The sequence below is a fragment of the Crocodylus siamensis genome, chromosome 8 (assembly GCF_052110815.1).
Source record: "Crocodylus siamensis isolate JL-2025a chromosome 8, ASM5211081v1, whole genome shotgun sequence".
NCBI lineage: Eukaryota > Metazoa > Chordata > Crocodylia > Crocodylidae > Crocodylus > Crocodylus siamensis.
Genome location: NC_143402.1, coordinates 20,218,849 through 20,237,453, shown reverse-complemented (window position 1 = coordinate 20,237,453; position 18,605 = coordinate 20,218,849). Strand labels below are relative to the sequence as shown.

The following is an 18,605-nucleotide window of genomic DNA, read 5'->3' as shown; positions in this document are numbered from 1 at the left end:
CTAAAGCAACTAAGCTATGTCATGGCTCTGACAGCCTTAGGAATCTTTGCTTTTTTAGGGGACATAAAACAGAAACAGTAGTAAACTGATGGATGCAGTGAACCTGCCTTGTGGTGCTAAACAGCTTGTCCCACTTCTTAAGTGATTTGCACTTTTCAACCTGGCTGCTTACCAATTTCAGTCTAGAAGTCACTGAAGGAAGATCTGTGAGAATTCCCATAAAAGATTCACTCCTTTCCTTGTGCAGAATTTTTCTTTAAGATTTTGATCAAACCTATAAAAGTTAGGGGTGAGTCAATAATAGATGTAGTGATTTTAGAAATTTGTTTGAAAAAAAGCTATATCAATACAATTATTTTTTACTCAACAGTAGTTCTACTAGGAGTATAAAAATCCACTTGCAAATTACAAGTAATCAAATAAGTCACGTGTGCTTACAAAAACAATTAATCAAAAACACACCTGCTTCTTCAGATGAAGGCTGCACTCGCTATAATAATTATGAAATCATTTGTAATAAGCACTGTCAGTGTTTTTCACAAATGCATCATATCTGCATATAATCCTAAATGTTGATTTTTTTAATGGCATAAATAGCAATTTATGTAGCAGCAGCACATTATTCCAAGAATCTGGCACAGATCTGTCCTTGTGATCCACTGATAAAAGACTATTAATATTATACTTTTGAAGCCTCACATGACAGCTTCTAAAATTATTTTATCAAGTCAGATTTCTCTGGAATTCGGCCCTTTTCCTCCTCCTAATGTCTCTACATTCAAAATAGGACAACAAAGAGAGAAGAAACACAGAGGTTAGTAAGTGGTTAGTGCCAAGCCAATAACAGGCAAAAGTATTTTGTTTGTAAAACTTTTCAGATTATTTGATCAATTCTAGTGGAGAGCTAGTAGTATTAAAAATATTCAGATTAGGAATGTAACATATCCACTGTTTTCTTTTGTTTTGTTTTTAGTTGAACAAACAGTAATTATTTGACTACTTTATAGTTAGTACCCACGATCTACCAAGATTTTATAAATCAGTAAAGTTTGCCAGACTGAGAACCTGGCCCATCTGAAACCCAAAATGCTTACAAAGACAAGCCTTAGGGAGCTTGGTATTCCTTCTAGGGTGCCTTGCAACTTAAAATTCTAATTAATTTTCTGAATGTATATTTTGTTGATGTAACACATGATCTAGTTTGTCATGCTAAAATGGGAATATAATATGGATTATCTTTTCTGAATAATGACTGACACCAATTCAGTTAAGTCCCTCCAAGCTGCCTTGATTTCTGTGCTGCTGAGCAGTAAACTTTAACATATGGATCTTTCTCAGTCCAGCCTGAAACAGCTGGTAAATTACGTTTCAAGGCAAAGCCAAGGTGTTGGCAGTTGATGGAGAACTGCTGAAGCTTCAGCTGCTAAAATGATCATAACAGCAATGCCAAGAAATGCTTTCTTCCACATGTTGGGCTAGTAGATTACAGCTATTTTCTTTTACTTGCTGATCTCTTAATCATGTCTGTCAAAACTAAACTGCCACAAAGCATTCTACCTCAGAGAAAGGCTAAAATCAGTTCAGGAACCTAAATGCAGCAGGCAGCAGCTTGCATTTCAAGTGGCGTGTCCCACTAGGTTAACATATAAGCAGTGCCTGGAGTTCCACACCAGCTGCATTTTGGTATCTGGGTGTAATTCAGGTTGTAAGTTTTTACTTATAAAGCTCTGAATGTCTTAGGCCAGTGGGACAATCTTTCCGGCAGGTGTGCCACAAATTAACCCTGCACCTTTTTCCATGTGCCACACTGATACCCTTCCTCTGCTCGATTCACTGCTCTGCTTTCTACTCCTGTCCTTATGCTCTCTGCCAGACTGGCTGCTCTGCTTTCTCCTTCCTTCCCTGCACTCCCTGCCTGTTCTGGTGCTTTGCTCTCTGCTTCCTCCCCTATCTGCTGCTATGTTGCCTTTCTCCTCCCCAATTTCCTGCATGCCATGCACACGTGCTAGTTGGCCACCCCTGGCTTAGGACAGTCATAAAGACACCACAACTCTGTGTACTTACTGCCAAACAGTTGTGGTCAGTGGAAGAACTAATTTCTATCCCCTCTATCAGAGCTCAACTAAGATCATTTCTGAAATCATAAGCAGCACCAAACTCATAGCATCTGTGAGGCGCCAGACTCCAATCTTGTCTTACATTTAAGTGGGAGCAGAATGCTCTTCAGCAGCCTCTTTTAAATCCGCTCTGTTCACACACATTCACCCAGGATGAAACAGCATGGCATCTGTTTACTCACACTTGAGGAAGAAGGGACTTGACAAGGGATAATGGTTGTGAAGCCATTCTGTTCTGGGCTAACAGCTGTTAGCCACTAGTTTCAGTTTGATTTTTTTTTAATGTGTAGAAAAGGAAGACGGATGCTGTGACAGAAGAGCATTAATATGAGACTATTACAGGTGCCTGAATACCTTGATAAACAGCAAGAGAAAGAGCAAATGTTGTCAGCCATATCAGTCACCTTATTATGCATGTCCAGTAAACAAATAAAGTTTCAAAATCAGAAAACTGACAAAATATAAGGAAGTTTGGCACTCATTCTCATAATCTCTAAAATGAAAAGGCAGGAATGTAAAATGACAAAACAAGAATAGTTATGTTTGCTTATTAACAGAAAAAATTCCTAATAAGTTCTCATTTTCCAAACTTTATATACTGCTGTTGCCCAAGTGTTTTTTAAAAATATGAATCAGAACCATATAACCTTACACTGAAAACTGAATTGATTTCCTCTTCCTTCAGATATGTTTAAAGACAGATTTCATAGATTTCATCACACACGAACATTCATTGTCTACCTACTTTCTTGATATTGATTGTTCTCAAATTTCCAGATGATTACTGCACTTGAATCATGTTTCTTAAACCTAAACAAGTGAAGAAGAAATAGGAGATATTGACCAAAGCAATTCATTCCACAAAAATAATGGTTAACTTACAGCTCTTTGTCACCCCTGACATGAGGCTCGAGGTAGAAAAGACCTTCTTTCTGGGCCCAAATTTCCTCAAAGTGCTTTCATCCTTCCACATTAAAAAAAGACACTGCAAGTCTAGTATCAGGCATTACATCTGTCTTTGAGCTTCCCCAAAATACTTATGATTTTATACCCATCTTTTCTTATTTTCAGAATGTTTCTCTTTCCCCTGCTGCACAGTAATGTGTTACCAACAATTATAATTGATTACATAGTGGAAACAGTTATACTTCCTATACAGTAAATGCTGTCAAACCACAGCAAGGTAAATGAATAGAGACAACTGGAAAAAAAAAATTTCCCCTATAATATTTTATTTATTGTCTCATTGGGTGTGACTTGAAAACTTTTACAAGAAGTATTTAAAATTGTGATATGAAAATGACAGCTTTCTCCCTTTGCAGGATTAAAGACTTGAAACACCTACCTGCTAAGAGTAAAAAAGTATTTCTCTCTGGTGAAAGTGAGGAAGTCTAAGGGGAAAAAAATTAAATTGTGAAAATGGGACTTAGGTTCCTACTTCCCATTTTCAAAACTTCCCCTGGGCATGTATACATATAAAAGACTCCACTATACCAGTTTAGTGCAGTATAATCCCCGTGTTTGTATAAATGCACTTATACTGGAACTGTTTAATTCTGGTACAGGAAAAGAAAATTACTATACTAGTAACAAGGCCAGCACAAAAAGCACGGGCAGCTGCCTAGGGCAGCAAACTGTAGGGGGCAGTGCCCTGAATCAGCAGGCAACATACACAGAGCACAGACAGAAGCTATGTTTGGCATGAGATCAACCCCTAAAAGTGCTCTACAGCCATGTCATGACACGAGTGGCTTCAGAGATCTTTTAAAGTGGCGAATCATACGACAAATTAACCTTTATCAAATGAAGGCTTTAGAGCACCTTAGGGAATTTATGTTCCCTAGGATTAATTTGGGGTGTGATCAGGACTGGGCTGATGCAAGAAGGGAGGGGAGAGGGGAAATGGGGCAGGGGGAGTAAGCTGCCAGGTGGGGTTTGCTCGGCCTGAGCGTTCCAACGACTGTACTGAAAGCCATGCTCAGTAGGGCTGTGCGAGGCTTCAGATCACGCTTCAGATCTGGGGCCACTTCGGATGTTTCGGTGTCCGAAGCAGCATGCCCGGAGCAAAGCATAGGCTCAGTTAAGATGTCCGAAGCGGTTCGGAGCTTCCAAAGCACTTCGGAAATGCTTCGGATGCCTTGGATGCTGAAAGTGAACGTTAGAAGAGGGAAGGGGAGCACGGGATGGAGGGAGAGTGGGAGGGGGAGCTGGGTGGTGGGGAATGACATATGTAGGTGGCCAGTGAGAAGGATTTCTCTCTGGCTGCTTTTCCAATGACAGTGTCTGGGGGGAAGGACCTAGATACAGCATTAAAGCCTGTGTCTGGAGGCATGCTGTGCCTTTTCCTAGCTTGTTCCCTCAGGAACTGCGTGAGAAAGGAACGCTCAGACTCAAGCATTTCAGCTTGCTTGCTGTACTCAGTAGTTGAACTTGCCTGCTCCTTTTTGTTGTTAGAAAGGATTGGGTAGGATTTAGCTCATATTATCTTAGCTATTCAATTACTGTTACTATTACTATTCAATTCAATTCATTTCTCTGAATTTGTATTTGCTCTTTTTTTTGTTGGAAACTTTGAAAAAAGAAAGCTGTGTTTTCCCTCCCAGTGTGATCCAACACTGTGCAGGGAAGCACACAGGTTGCATGCACGCACGCGCATACACACAATATAAAGAACAAAAATCAGATGTTCATAGAAGACGACAAACAGAGAGACAGACAGCACACAATTTTTACATAACTCTTAACACTGAAGCAAACAAGAGTCCAGTGCATGCGCCCAACAGAGGGACTAAAACACACAATACAAAAGGATTGACATGCACAGAGAGACCTTTTGCAACACAAAAAAGATCAATATGAAGTGTGCTGGAAAGGCAGATGCCAGGTCTTCTGGCAGGGGAGGGAGTGGGGGTAGAGGGAGAGCTAGAGCTGCAAGCCCCCCCCAAACACAGATGCATTCTCTTCCCACGCAGCCATGACATTAGTGCTGCCAGTGGAAGCAAGGAGGTGGAAGCAGTGTCCGCACCTGACGTCCCTGAACCTGCACCACCTCTGCTCAGTCCAGAAGTAGGCACCAGCAGTGGAATCACTGTCTCCTCCACCCGAATTTCACCTCTCAGCGTAAGGCTCCAGAGGAGAAGTTAGAGATGGAACCAGGGATGCTGAGCACGCTGGCTCAAGCAATTCTGGGGACTGAGGGGGAATCAGAGTTTGTGCTCCACACCCCTCAAATTTCCCCTAGACCCAGGTATCCTCTGAAAAGCAGCACCTCGGAGGAGGCTGAGGTTGTGGAGACAAGTGGCTCAGCTGAGGCAGCTCCTCCTGCTGTTCAGCCTCAGCCTGCTGAGGAGTGGAATAAGGCAGGATCCTCAGCCTCAACTCAGAAGTGGGGGAGTAGTGTAGTGTGGGGGCATTCTGACGTGGCAGATGATCCCAGGTTTGCCATCTGCCAGCACAGCCAAAGGCACATGAGCAGTGGCAAGGATGGAAGACACTTTTCCACCACGGTAAAGCCACTGCATCTGAGGAGGCAGCACCCCCTTGCCCTTCTTCCTTCTCAGCCTGGCACCAGTGCAAGTGTGCCAAAAGGGAAGTCCCCGGCTCGCTCCAAAACCCCTTCCCCCCAAGGCAGAGGAGGCCACCCTGGACCAGCAAGGGAAACGTGGACAGAAAGTGGGGTGTGTTCCCAAGGCAAGTAAGATCACCCAGAGCTTTGGGGAGATGCTTGCTCTGGATAGCCAGCCCTTTTCCCTAGTTGAGCAGCCAGGGTTCAGGCAGTTCATAGCACTTCTAGCCCCATTTTACAAAGTGCCCGCATGCACCACCTTTAGCAGGACGGTGGTGCCCTCCTTGGATGAGGCATGCAGGGAGTACTTGAGGGAGGAGCTGTGCAAGGCAGGGCCGCAGGTAACCTCGCACTTCACCTCGGACATCTGGAGCAGCTGGGGTGGCGATCACACCTACCTCTCCCTCATGGGGCACTGGTGTGATCAGTCAGGCCATTGGTGGGCTCTACTGCAAGCCGAGAGGCTGGATAAGTCCCACATGGCAAGGGTGATCATGGGGGCCATGAACCGCATGGTGCAGCGGTGGCTCGTTGGGCAGGCAAAGCTCACCCTCAGGTTCATGGTCACCGACAATGGGGCCAATATAGTGAAGGCTGTCTGTGATGCCAACTTTGTTGGCATTCGTTGTGTGGCACACAGGCTGCACCTAATGGTGAGGGATGCCTTGGAGGGGGACAGGGCTGCCGGTGACAGTGCCGCCACCACTACTGCTACAAGCCAGCTGATTTCAAAATGCAGGAAGGTGGCGGGCTACTTCCACCACAGCACCAAGTGGGGCAAGATCCTGAGAGAAACAGGCAGAGCTGAGCATCCCGCAGCACAAAATTATGCAGGATGTGGAGATTCGGTGGAACTCCACATACCTGATGCTCAAAAGGTTGGTTGAGCAACAGAAGGCCATCCATTAAATAGCCTTGCTTGGGGAGATTGGGATCAGCGGCCCCCTGAACAGAACTGAGTAGGGTACCTTAACCCAGATCCTGCTGGCCCTCAAGTCCTTCCTCGAGGCCACCGAGACCCTTAGTGCTGGCAATGCCCTCCTCAGCCAGGTGATCCCCCTAGTGAGGGAACTGGAGAACTAAATGGAGAAGTTCCAGGGGATCGATGTTCCTGGCTCGGGCAGGCCGCTATCACCAGACATGCAGGCACTGGTGAGGTGGCTGAAGGAGGGCATCAGGAGACGGCTGGTTCCCTTGTGGTCCAGTATGGTCCACATGATGGCGGGCATGTGCGACCTGAGGGTGAAGGGAAGCACATGCACTGGCAACCCCGAAACCCTCAATCACTGGACACAGGTGCTGGTCAACAAAGTCGGGGAGGCCAAAGTGCAGAGGTGAGAGGATGTGGAAGAAGGGGATCCACTTTCCCGTGCCAGCACTCCCAGCACCAGCACCAGCCAGTCTCCTCCATGCCAGCTACTGCCAATGTGGGCCGTGGGCTTGGCTTTAATGCTGGGGTCCAAACACACCAGATCCCAGCCTCGGGCAGGTAGTGCTGAGGCTTCGGTGGCTACTTATCTCGCTGAGGATGTGGAGCCACTGGACTGTGACCCATGGGCCTACTGGGCAAGCCACAGCCAGATGTGCCAGGATCTGGCCACAGTTGCCCAGCAACACCTGTCCTGTCCACCAATCAGTGTTCCAAGTGAGAGGGTGTTCAGCATTGCTAGGGATGTTGTGACACCCCACCGCACCTGCTTGCATCCGCTTTGGTGGAGCAGCTGGTGTTCCTAAAAGTGAACCTCCTGCTGCTGGGGTTCCCCAAACTCCACCTGCAAATGGACTGAGTGCCACCCTCCTCATTCTGTCTGCACCAATTTCCTTTTTTGAGGTTTTGAAAAGCCAAGTAATGCCCCTCTCTCAGCTGGAGGGGGAACTGCATCACCAGCCAGCAGGTGAAGAACATGTACCTGCTGAACTCATTCCCCTGCCAGGACAAACTTGGAGGTATGGGATTGGGACTATGGGGAAGGAGAAGGCCCCAGGTCCTGGGCATGACCACTAAAACTGCACCCTGCCTGGGTAGGGAGGCCTGGTGGGACTGCTGGTGGTGTGGCAGCCCTGTAAATGCTAGGACCAACAATCCCCTGGTGAAAGGCGGGTAGGAGGCGCCATAACCTCCAGCTAACACATGCATGTACAAAGTCCTGGCTGGGGAACGCCCAGACCTGTCACATCTTTGACAGGCCTGATGCTTGCTGGTTTGCAGTGCAGTTGTGAGGCTCCCAGTGAGCTCAGCTTAACTGCCTGGGATGCCAGCTTTAGGGTTGAAAACCCCTTTGTCAGGCTGAGGAAGTACCTGCAGTTGATCCTGGATGGAAGGAATAGTAAAGAAGCCAGAGGCTGGCTTGGCATGCAGTGCAGGAAAGAAAGCCAGTCGGTGGAAATGGAAATGGAGGCGTCAGAGGGTGGAGGACAGGCTGGGGTGGGGGGTAAGGGGAGAAAAGGGGGTGTTAGCAGCATAGGTAAAAGTGCAGAGGTGCCTGGGGTGTCGGATGTCTGGCCAGTCACAATGTGCCAAAACCCCACTGTGTATATTGAGTCCATGAGTTTCTGTACCTACTATCTAGGAGGCTGATGAAGTACAGTTCATAGGCCCAGCTCTAGAAAGTGGTTTGCATTGTAATTTGTTCCCTCTCAGGATCAGGCCTGAGAGACTGGAGGCAGAAGGTTTTTTCATGAGGAATGTGTCCCTACAGGTAGTTGGGTTTTGTTGTCTTTGATAGATTCTGGGTGTGCAGTTTGTGGCGTACTGGAGATAGTTGGCAGCTTCTGTGTTTTGAGCTGTAGGAAGTTGGCTTCAGTTCTGGTTATGAGGTTAGGTGCTTGTTTGAATGTACAAACCACACTCGCATCACGTGTTTTACCTGTCAGCAGCTTGAGGTGCAGGACCCCAGAAGACAGACTCCCCCAGTGAGACGCGCACACAGCTGGCAGACTTCATGGCCTAGCAGGGCCCAGCACCCAGGCCTGCACTAGATTCCACCCCCCCCTGTGCCCCAAGACAGATGCATTCACCCAAGCACCCACCTTTATCACAAGTTTTGCCTGTCTGCAGCTTGAGGTGCAGTTCCCCCCAAACCCCTGCACGTATCTTCTTGAAACTTGGTAGGTGTCATGCTCTCAGCAGAAGCTACCATCCCTGCAGGTTTCACCCAAAGCAGAGACAAACAACAAAATTATAGCTATTTCATTGATCCCCCATTATAACCTATGGCCGGATCTCCAAGGCGGCTCCGAAACTTTGGAGCCACTTCAGCCAGATCAGATCACTGACATCCAAAGCAGCCAGATCCAAAGCCTGATCAAATACCTGCTTACTCGCACAAGCCTACTGCTCAGCTCCTGCATGGTTTTAACTGTCGACAAAAAACTTTAAATATTTTACATTACAAACTCTAGAAACACTTTATTGCACAATGATTTTCAGAGGTTCAGAAATGGCCAAATGTTCTACCTATGAAAATCAACCCATAATAGGCACAGCCCTGACAGTAAAGCAATGCCCTGTCAAATTTCAAGTATCTGCTTCAAGGCACTGAGGCCCTACAGCTTCTCAATGACGTGAGTTTCAGATTTAAAATAAATATATTCCTCCTGCTCCATATCATTCTCCAAGGCTGCTCACACATTTCAGTTGAAGCTTTAAAAAAAAAATTCTTAGGGAGAAATGGAAAGCTTCAGTCAATATTAAATTCTGGCAAAAAATTAAACCACTCATACATCTGGAGAATTAAAAGCCAATTGTCAAAACCAAATACACGCAAAGAACTTTTATATTAAAATAAGAAGATTTAACCATGGCTAGGTAGGTGACTATTTACTATTATTGTAGTTTGCTTTTATTACTGAAACAATTTTGATTCCTGGGACACAAGAGAATACACAAAAATGGTCTCTCTTAGGAATTTATGTCTAGTGCAGGGGTGTCCAATTCTTTGATCTTGGATGAGTGGTCCAAGGATGGTATGCAGGCCACACTGGGTCCACAGGCCAGCTTTGCACACTAGGTTTAGCATGCAGAGCTGGTTCAGTGAGGGTGCTGTATGCAGCATGCAACCCAGAATGTCCTGGTCTTTTGCATGCAGGCTTTGTCCCAAAATGGCCCCAGGCACTGCTTACTGGGTGTGCCAGCCCCAGCCAGCACCCTGCACAGGGTATTCATCAGATCCAGCCCTATGTACCATGTTCACTGACCACAACTGCATGTGTGGCTGGTCATCAGCGCATGCTACATGCAGTGCATGGGTCCAGTCCAAGAATCAGGGGCATCACTGCAGGCCAGAAGACAGGGCTCCACAGACTGTATCCAGCCTGTAGGTTTCATCTTTGATACCCCAGTCTAGCGGGTTTACTATCTACTACCCTATCTTTACAATAAATCAACAAATAAGCTTTCCCACAAGTTCCAGTTATCTGTATTCCTGCTTACATAAAGCATACAAACGCTCTTGCTGCTCCTTCAGCATTAAAACTTTCATCTTCTGCTCAATTAATTGTGAAATCATATAATATGTTGTTTAGACTACTATCTTACTTGTGTATTTCCATTTCATAGAGACAGATGGAAATGCTAATTAAATGCATGCTTCAATTACAAATATTGGTGAAATAGTAATGAATCTTAATGGATAACCTAAGACCAAAATTAGCTTATTGTAATGTAAATATAAAGATTTTACTGGGCTCCTGTACACTGTTCAACTGTGACTTTCTAGATGACAGTAGCAAATATGAGAATATGGCACAGATACACAAAGAAATTCCCTAAACTATTAAGCTAACTGGGAGGAAAATGGTACAACAATTCTCAACTCTCTTCCTTCCCAAGTTTCACACTTTGTACAACCATTTAAAAATGAGAAGCATAAAAGAAAAATCTATAAATATGCAACAGCACAGAGCAAAGAGTCGGCAAGGTACGTGAATTCAAACTATAGAGCTGTGGCCCTTTGCCTGTGCCTGCACTGCACTGGGGCTGAACAGCTGGAAACTGCTGTCGCTTCTTTGCACCTTCCCCGTTCCTTAAAGCTGCGGCATTGGTGCAGCTCCCTCTGGCTGGAAGCTGTGCTTGCACTGCAGCTAGGGAGTGGGTGGCTGGGAGAAGCAGCACAACTCCCAGCTGTGTGGTTCTAATAAGGACATTGGGAAAGCCCAGCTGCTGCTGATGTTCCACTGAAACTGCCCAGCTCACACCCATGGGTTTGAAAAAGGCTGCTGGCACTTGTTTTGTTCAACAAATTCTTCTTAATATGAAGAACTCCAGACCTTCAACTCGGTATATTACCTTCAAAGACATGAGAATACAGAAAAATGTAGCAACTTTATTGATACCAAAAGATGCCGGTGTAAACTGTTATGATCTAATTGTTACTGGTGCTACACTTGTTTCACTACAGCAACAGACAAATCTGTTACACCTTTACCCCTGAATGAAGCAAATGTTAATAGTGTTTTGGATAACTGGTATCACTACAGGAGCTCGCAGATGCCATCATAAAGCCCAACTCACACTCCACAGTAGCAACCTCACCCTCCCCTTTTAAAGCTGCTAAAATAGTATTGCCTTTTGAAAGGTTAAGTATAACCCCAATTCTCCCACCCAACACTTCCAGTATTTTTATTCTACACCTCTCAAATAGTCCTCTGTGACCCTGTTTAACTTGTCCAATAGAAGAAGTATATTGCTCGGAAAACTGGAAGATATTACTGACCCACACAACATGTATTTAGTGACTGAACTGCGCCAACAGGCTTGGAAATTAAAAAGGTAAGGTGCTAAGAGCTACCATGCAGAGGAAATGTTTAAGTACTAAACATGTGTGCGTCCTTATCCTTTTCTACCATCTCCTAGACATAAGTATCAGCCCACCTCTAGTATCTGTTTGAATCAGCAAGATAAACAGATCAACATCCTCGCTTGTATTAATTGATATATATTAATTCCATGTTGCACCTCTTTATTTTGCCCACAGAACTGAAGACTTGAGGAAAGTTGCACAATAAATGCCCTTTTTCATGTTCATCACAAAGATCATAAATATAGTACTGTATTTTATTTATATCACACAAACACATGGTACCTCTTCCACATGTAGGATTATAACAGATTATGATTAATTTTTTACCATGTAATCTGACTGAGTAGAACAAATCTACCTGCAGTGCTCTTGTCTGGTATACATTTGAACACCGATCCATTCTTGCTAGTTAACTACAGCATTAATGTATATAAAAAAATCAGGATAAGTATGCCCTTCAATTTAAATTTTTCTTTGCTTCTAATTGCCATAAAGCCGGGAGTCTCAGAGCGTGGCCCAAAGTGCTTTGAAGTGGCCCACAGCACATGCATGTGTGTATGTGTGCATGTTTTAACAGTTACCAGGGGTTCCCAAAATGTGGCTCATGGACCTAATGTAGCCCGTGAAACCCTCTGATGCAGACTGCCAATGAGGGCTGCCCCTCTGAACTGGTTCTTCATGGACACAACTCTGGGGACCCCTGCCATAAAGAAAATGAAAGAAAGCCAGTTCCCAACCACTATAATTATTTATTTACTGTACCTAAATACCCTCTAGCATGGGCAGTCTTCATCAGTTCCTTCCCCTTTGGTACTATTTATATTAATTTCCAGAGGCAGAAGTCTCTCTGGAAAACCATGCCATATCTCTGAATTAATATTAAATAGTAACTTTTTTGGCTGCACTTCAAATTCTTAATGGTGCTCTTAAGAAGACTTTTCTTGGTTTTGTTAGATACCTTCTGATGCTTTCCTGTCAATATTTCTTCTATCACGGCAATGCCCCTTTTGTTGATATTTGCAGTTGTTGAATTTTTTTAGTATACTATAGCTGTGTTAACCTTGGTTTCTGCTTCCCATGTTGTTTATCAACCTAACAAAGAATACTTTGAAAAAAAAATGCCGCATGCTGGCAACAAAGCTTGCTGTATGTCATCACATTGCATTTAAAATAGTAACAGTGGCTTTTCAGTTGAACTGAAAAAAAATGAAGAATGATATTTTATTTTTATTTGTAGAGATACTACTTACATAGCACCTAGGAACTTCAGTGTCCCACTGTCATGTACCAATGTAGTAAAAACAAACAACACCCTTGCAAAAGAGCACGCAGTTGTAAATCTAGACAAGAGTCAAAAGGAGGATGAAACAGGTAAGTGGGAAAAGCAGTGGAGAAAAAGCAGCCGTAAAACAAGAATATTTTTGCATAACAAGAATTTCATTTCACCATTTTCATGCACATTAGTAGATTACTAGCAAATTGCCAGTCAAAAATAATGGAGGGGAGAGGGGGACAGCTTGTTAACCCTAACCCTCCCCCCGTGCCACTGCCACCTCCCAGGAGTTGAGGGGGGAGCTTGCTTCACCATCCCCTCCATTGCCCTCTGCCAGCATCCTCTGCCACCGCCACCTCCAAGGAGCAGGGCTGGGGGTGAGGAGGGGGAGGATAAGGCCAGTGGCACTAGCCTCACCTCTGTGCTCCGTCTCTGCCATCACTGCGGCACTCTGCTGCCTCCAAGGAGCAGAGCCATGGGGCAGGGGAGGGGAGTTGGGAGGGGGAGCGCTACAGGCCTCACCCCCCTGCTCCATCTCTGCCATCCTGGTGGTGCTCCACCGCACCGCCACCACTGCTTCCTGTCCAGAATGCTCTTGGAGCATTCTGATTGGTTGCTTCAGTAACCAGAGTGCTCCAAGAGTGTTATGGACGGAGAGACAGATGGACTACGGCCTTTATTATATTAGATTATTATTATATAGGCTCACTCAAGAACAAAGCTGTAAGAAGAATAAGGCAGAGTCAGGAAGATTTTTATTTTCCCACAAATAAGTGGAAGAGAACCTGGATGGGTTAATGAGAACTGGATAATAAAAAGCTGGCATTGGCAGCAGTGTAAGTCAATGGAGTATTACATACTGGAGAGTGCGCAAAACTAGCAAGGTCTTTAAGATAAAGGCATGAAAATTTTGATTATCTGAGTCCCTTGTCAAGGGAGTCCATGGAGGGACAGAGAGAAGCAGAAGGGGCACCCAATTCAAATGAATCTGGGAAACGATGTTAGCAGAAGTCTTTTGAATACATTTGGCAAGGTGATAGTAGCCAAGATAGAAGAAAGGGAGGTTGTAGTAATCACTAAGATATAAGGGTCTGGATAAAAGTTTTGGTAGTGTGGAAAAGGAAAGCTGGGCGCATCTACCCTTTCATTAATGCACCGTACTTATGGAGCATTAGGTTTTGTACTTGTATAATCAAGTACTAAATTAACGCGCAGTAACCAATGTTACTGTGTAGTAGTGTTGGCACATGCCTTTTTAGTGACACTATTGTGCAGTAGCCTAATAATACTGTGCAGAAGTGTATTGGTACTGTTTGTGCTATGATGTGGTACTGCACAGTATTATTAGGCTACTGTGCCATTAGCGTCTCATGTAGACATGCCCCCTGAGTCTTAGCAATATTATATAGAAAAATATGGCATAAATTTGACATTTACCAGACTTAGATATCCAGGCAGAGTTAGAGTAGTGTTTTAGCCAGGATGGTCCAGGAACTATGAAAGTTTATTTGGTAATATCTTTTATTGGATCAACTGTACAGCTGGGAGAAGCATTATACAAGTATTTGGATACAAAATGAAGACAGCTAAGTCTAGTAAGACTTGTCAGGTGCGTCTACATAGCATAAGGTAGTGCTATACCCCATGATATTCTGCATGCACTGACTCCCATATCAGAAGTAGTATAGTTGTATTAGTGCTTGTAACATGGAGCCAAGGGCTTCTGTTACTTCGAGAAACTGCAGCAGAAAGGGCCCCAGGCAGTGAGCAGGGGTTAGGTGTGGGAGGGAAGGCAGCAAGGGAGCTGCAGCTTAGGTGTAGTAAGCTGCCCATTAAGTTGAGGGAGCACAGCCTGCTACTGGTCAGGGGAGCACCTGGCCAGAAGGGGAGGAATCCAGGGGATATAAGCCTGGGTCCCTGAGGCAGAGGGGCAGTGCAACCCTGAACTCTGCAGTCAGAAGAGCTCCTATCAGCTCAGGCTGGTGAGGAGTGGAAGCTACATGCCATGACAGGTACTCTCAGCGCTGAGAAAGCCAGAGAGTGGGGAAGGGGCTTGGCAGTGCTGGGCAGCGGTATGATGAACCAGAGGGGGACTTCAGGAATTTGAGTTTAAAGTCGTCACTTACATTTGTGTTTTAGCTTATACTGGAGGACTGGGTTATGATGTGGAGGCCATGGAAGGATACCTAGTAGGGCACTCAGTATCCAGCAGCCTATCCTGGGTCAGGGGCCAGAATGCAGGCAAGTAGCCCAGCCCATGGTCAAAGATCAGAGGGCTGAAGAAGCAAGCAGCCCAGCTTCAAGTCAGGGACCAGAAGACTGAGGGTAGAGACAGTAAGGGCAGCCCAGCCTGGTGTCAGGGACCCCAAGGGCCAAGAGCTGGCCCAAAGCAGACAAGACTGGAGCCCAAGAGGGTTAGATCAGGGCCAAGGGCCTGGAGCCCGAGATCTGGAACAACAGGCCTAGGCTGAGGGGGGCCCAGCCAGAGAAAATGAGCCAAAACCAGGAAGTCTAAAGCCCAAAGGTTTGATGCTTGCGACGGCCAAGTGCCGCGGTAGGGCCAGAGAAGCCCTCCAAGGTGAGAAAGTAGTACCTGCAAGGCATGGGCATGGCTGCAGGGGCAAATAGAGGCCATGAATAGCCCATAAGGTGACTGGTGCTCTGGGGCACTAGTGAGGCTAAGAGGGCCATAGCCAAGTGTCCAAGAGGCAAGGTGGAGCTGGATTAGGCTCACTTTGGGACCCAGGGGGAAGCTTCCCTTTTATACGAAGAATAATTGCATCAAGGTGCGGCAGATGAAGAAGAAGGGAGGGTATCCCAATGAGCTAGAGTAGAGGGTAGGGTCAAGGGGCCACCAAGGGGGATCACGGCCACCCTCAAAGGCCAGGACCTACTACAGCACTGCGCTAAGTATTTATAACCCTCAGCTCTGGAACTTGCTTTTCCCACTGGCTAAATAAAGGAGACCCAGTATTACTTTTTCTTACTTTGGCCTTTTCTGCATAGATAGTATAACTGAAAAATACTCAGTTGAAGACTATGGAGATTACTCTCTCTAAATTACAGCTGCTTCAACTACATAGCTAACAAAAATGTATTCTTCTTTGGCAATCCCTTGCAGTCAAGGATGATCGTCTTCCATGACTGTTTTATTTGTATGACCAAAGATGGCTGATAAGGCCTATCTGGGATTGACAGACTCTACTGCAGCTTGGACATGTATTTCCATGTGGGATGGGTAGCACTGGATTTTTTATTTGTGACGTTTCTGCTGCTCCTGCTTTTCCATCTCCTGTTGTTGTTGTTGTTGTGTTGTTGTGAGGTTTCAAAGTACTGAGATCCCTGCGAGAGACTCTTCCTCCATTTGGGGCGTTCTGGGCAATAGTCTCCCATGAGTTGACATCCACATTGCATTTCTTTAAGTTGGCCTTGAGAATGTCTCTGAAGCACTTTCTCTGCTGTTTTCTTAAGTGTACACCTTGGCTGAGCTGGGAAAATAAAACTTGCTTCAGGAGTCTGGAGTCCGACATCCAGTTAACATGGCCGCGCAACAAAGCTGATGCAGGATGATCATTCCCTCAGTACAGGCAGTTCTCAGACTTACGACACAAGTGGTTCCTGAAAATTGCATCTTAAGTCAAAACATTGCAACTCGGAACCAATTTTCTCACAAAAAACAAGGTTATAAATGGTGGATTGGTTCCTGAACCAAGGCTCGATACCCTATTTTCACCAAAAATACCCCAGAATTTTGTACTCGATCAATTATAGATGAGTAATATAGCTGCATTAATATATTTATATTGTAAATAGCAATTATATTGATTTGGAAGGATTTCTTTGAGGTGACTTTGCTGGACTTTTTGAAGGGCTCTTGGCTGGACTTTCTGAAGGGTTCTTGCCTGGAGTCTTCTCAGGAGTCTTGGCTGCTTTCTTAAAGAAAGTGTGCAAGGAAGTTTGGACAGATGTTCTCCAGGGAGACGGGCGATGCAGCGAACTTGTTCACTGATGTGGCATTGCATTGGATCAAGCATTGTAAGTCGAAACTGATATCATAAAGTTGAAACAAGGTATCAATTTATAAACACTGTAAGTGCAAAATGTTGCAACTTGAAACACTGTAAGTCAAGGACTGCCTGTTACTCATAGTATCTGCTTGCAGGAGGATGCCAACATTGGTGAGTCTCTCTTCCCACTGGATTCAGAGGATCTTCTGTAATCAGCATTAATAGTACTTCCCCAACAACTTTAGATGTCTCCTCTACATTGTTTATAATTCAGCTCTGCACAACAAGGTGGAGATCACAACTGCTTGATAAACCATGAGCTTGGTTTTAGATCTGATGTCACAATCTTCAAACACCTGTTTCTTCAAGTATCCAAAGGCTGCACTTGCACATTTGAGGTGATGCTGGATTTCTTCATCGAGGTCAGCCTTCTGCAAGAGATGATTTCCGAGGTACAGGAAATACTCAACATTCGCCAGTCTCATTGTGGATCTGGATTACTGGAACAGGGGATTGTTCATCAGAAGCCTGCTGGTGGAGGACCATAGTGTTCTGAATGTTAAGTATCAGTCCCATTTTCTTGTATGCTTAAGTAAAGACATTGACGATTGCCTGATGATCTGTTTCCAAGGGAGTGCAAACTACAGTATCATCAGTGTAATGAAGCTCAATGACTGTGATCAAGGTAATCTTGGTTTCGGCTTTGAATCGACTGACGTTAAACAGCTTACCATCCATTTGGTAGTTTAGCTCCGACTCCACCTGGAAGCTTGTTGGTGGTCAGATGTAACATTGCGGCAAGGAATATTGAAAGGGTGTTGGAGTGATGATACAGCCTTGCTTAACTCCCGTTTTAACCTCAAAGGGAGCTGTGATAGATCTATTATGGAAAACCACTGCTCACATACTGTCACAGGGCAGGCAGAGAAAGGTGACAAATTTTGGTGGGCATTCATATTATTTCAGAAGGATCCTCTTTTTGGCTCAGAGCTGAAAGCTTTTGTGGTCAAAGGTGGCAATATAGAGAGGTGTATGTTGTTCCCAACATCTCTCCTGCAGCTGGCAAGGTGTGAAAATCATGTCAGTTGGCCTCTTGATGCCTAAACCCACACTGAGATTCTGGGAGAAGCTCTTTAGGCAAGCAGAAGGAGATGGTTCAGAAGGCTTCTAGCAATGATCTTTTCTGTGGTGGACAGCAAGGCTATCCCTCTGTAGTTTAAACAGTCGGATTTGTCTCTTTTCTTGAAGAGTCCCTGAGGTCATCTGGGATTTCCTCATCATTCCAGCTCCTTAAGATGAGAGCATGAAGCTGCAACATGAGCTCCTCTCCTCCCTGTTCTAAGATTTCAATGGGGATTCCATCTGCTCCAGATGACTTGTTGTTCGTCATCTGCCTGATGGCTTCCCTCACAACATCAAGGGTTGGAGGGATTCTGAGAGCATCTCTAACTAGTTGTTGGTGATGGTGAATCCATGTTCCGCATATATGGTGAAGAGGAGGATGCCACTGGAGTTGACCTTTCCTACTTCTTCCTTGCTGATGGTTCCCTTCCAGAGGTTAGGGTCCCCTTCTACTCTGGCATTGAAATCACTGAGAAGAATAAGTCTGTCTCTCCCTCCAGAATGTCAGAAAGGGCATGGTCAAGGCTGCCATAGAATTCCTCTTTGATTTCACTGGCTGTGTCAAGAGTTGGGGCATACAAGCTTATGACAGTGGCATATTGGCTCCCTACCAGTTTAAGGCAGTCAAAAAGCACTCAATTCTGACAGGGAACTCACCGAGTTGGTTTATGAGTTCATTCTTAATGGTGAAGCCAATTTTATGAAGTTAGCGTTCTCCTT

The 18,605-nt window shown here is 45.1% G+C and overlaps 1 protein-coding gene across 15 annotated transcripts in view; it reads right to left on the bottom strand.

Moving 5' to 3' along the window:
* The window catches only part of ZC3H12B (zinc finger CCCH-type containing 12B), a 108,047-nt gene that overhangs the window by 38,061 nt on the left and 51,381 nt on the right, over nucleotides 1-18,605 (bottom strand). For 2 of the 15 annotated variants that reach the window (XM_090061785.1, XM_090061781.1), the window contains one exon: nucleotides 173-2,927. The exons of 3 other annotated variants lie outside the window; for them this stretch is intronic. The gene's annotated coding sequence lies outside the window, so the exon portion shown is untranslated. Of the gene's footprint in view, nucleotides 1-172; nucleotides 2,928-3,462; nucleotides 3,509-18,605 lie in introns of all 15 variants that reach the window. 10 more of the 15 variants (XM_090061788.1, XM_090061791.1, XM_090061790.1 and 7 more) reach the window with 10 other exon arrangements.